The sequence below is a fragment of the Myotis davidii genome, unplaced genomic scaffold (genome assembly GCF_000327345.1).
Source record: "Myotis davidii unplaced genomic scaffold, ASM32734v1 scaffold803, whole genome shotgun sequence".
Taxonomy (NCBI): domain Eukaryota; kingdom Metazoa; phylum Chordata; class Mammalia; order Chiroptera; family Vespertilionidae; genus Myotis; species Myotis davidii.
Window position 1 is genome coordinate 2735109 of NW_006295567.1, and position 2288 is coordinate 2737396.

Here is a 2288-nt window from a genome sequence, read left to right on the forward strand (position 1 = left end):
AAACTGCAGACTCAGAGGCCTGCAAGCCGCAGGCGGGGAACGTTGGAGTCCTCCGTCACTGAAGCAAGCCTCATGTTCAGTGTCAAGCTGCCTGGCTGCCGGCCGCCATCTTGGCTGTCAGTTAATTTGCATATCTTGCTGATTAGCCAATGGGAAGGGTAGTGGTCGTACGCCAATTACCATGTTTCTCTTTTATTAGTGTAGATATGTATGTGTGTGTGTATATATATATAATTTATTGATTTCAGAGAGGAAGGGAAAGGGAGAGAGAGATAGAAACATAAATGATGAGAGAGAATCACCGATTGGCTGCCTCCGGCATGCCCCCCTGGGGATCGAACCCGCAACTGCTCACTGGGAATGGAACCATGACCTCCTGGTTCTCAGGTCAAACACTGAGCCACACAGGCCAGGCTCTATGCCTAGTTTAATATAATTTATAAAATTTAGTTACTTTACTTCCATTTAAAGTAGAAAAAGTTGTCTGTGCTATGTGTCACATATATATTTTTTGCTTAATCCCTTTACCTTTTTCCACCCAGCCCCCCAACCTTCCTCCCCTGACAGCTGTCAGTCTGTTCTATGTATTTATATTTCTGTTTCTATTGTTTGTTAAATTATTTTTTATTAGATTGTCTACTTTAAACCTGTATGGTTTTATGAATCAATGTCACCTCAATTGATTCAATAAAAAAGGTAGAAAATGTTATTTTAAAAGGTTTTATTTTCCTTTAACTATCATTTTTGGGACAGTTTTAGGGAAAAGATGAATCCATTATTTAGCCAAGTAAAAATAACAAATTTATTATACATTATTCTTATCAATTTGATATTTTTAATTCAAAGCAATGAATATAACAGAGCAAATAGTTTTCTTCAACATTAAGTCACCTATGATTCATTAAATCATTATGAAAAGGTAGCCATGCTGAGACATTTTGATAAGGCAAAATTTAAAACTTTAGTCTAAAGCAAGTTTCCACAGCAGTTGACATTTCCCCATATATTTCCACAATACAAGGATGGGCAAAAGTAGGTTAACAATAATAAATAGTACAATTAATGAATAAATAATACAAGAATTAAGGAATAAATAATACAAAAATAAACTTTCGTGTACTCATAACTGTAAACCTACTTTCGCCCATCCCTGTATTTTGAGAAGAATGCCAAATTTCTATTGTCAGAAGAACAATGTGATTTTGGCTCAAAGATCAAAGAGGATCCTATTTTTGCTCCGAAGGTTTATTTAATGCTTGGTTCTGCTTTTAATTCTAAAGTTATGCTTCTCTCTCCCTCTTTTTGGTTAATTCTTATAATGGATTTATTGAGGTCATGCTAAGCATAAAAGATCAAAGTTAGATATGCATACACGTAAAAACACAAACTATAAAGGGGTAAAAGAGTGTTTAATGCTTATGCATTACTACATTACTAATAGATGAGTGCTAACACATATCCATGGAACGTATAAAGTTTAGAAAGGCAGGTAGTACATTTTGGAGGAGAGGCAGATGAGGAATGAAGAGAAGGCAATCGTATATAGAAGTACAATTAGAGAAAGGAGAGAGAAGTATTTTAGAGAAAGATTAATACCACACAGATTCCCAGAAAACCTCTTCTCTGAGTTTTCATTGCTAGTTGGATTTCTGGTTCCATGCTATTTAAAAAATATTCTTACATAGGAAGAAATCCAAATTTCTATTAGATTTTCCCAGTCCCCCAGTGACAAAACAAAGTACATTTATCTAGTTTTAGTGACCCATCTGAAGGTTAAACCTCTTCTAAATTTTCCCCAAAAGTGGACTCTTGCTAAGACAGAAGTAAAAATACATATACACACACACGTTATTCTGATGTCACAAAATGCTAAAAAATATCTGTTAAATGAGTAGAGTGCTTACTATGTGCCAGCACTATGCTAGGCAAGTCTAATCCAATGTATCTAAGAGAGTCTCTGCCTAAAGAAGCTGTTCACTGTCACAATGTGGGAAAAGCAAAGGTTTAAGAATTTGTTTAAAATTAGTCTTATTATAAAAAAGGAACAGAGGCAACCAAGTTCTTATCCTAAGCACTTTGGATAGCATCTCTGGGCCTCAGTAACAAAATGAGCAAACAGGACCCAAGTTTCCTTCTGGCTCCAAATAGCTATGATTTCTTTTGTTATGAGGCCCGGTGCATGAAATTCATGTGGGGGGGGAGAGGTGGGGGAGGTTCCCTACAAGGAGCAGGCCTAAGCCAGTAGTCAGACATCCTCAGCACTGCCATGGAGGTGGGACAGGCTCCTA

The 2288-nt window shown here is 36.7% G+C and overlaps 1 protein-coding gene across 13 annotated transcripts in view; it reads right to left on the bottom strand.

Moving 5' to 3' along the window:
• Positions 1-2288, bottom strand: part of FAM135A (family with sequence similarity 135 member A) — an 85590-nt gene that overhangs the window by 2905 nt on the left and 80397 nt on the right. The gene's annotated exons all lie outside the window — the stretch shown is intronic.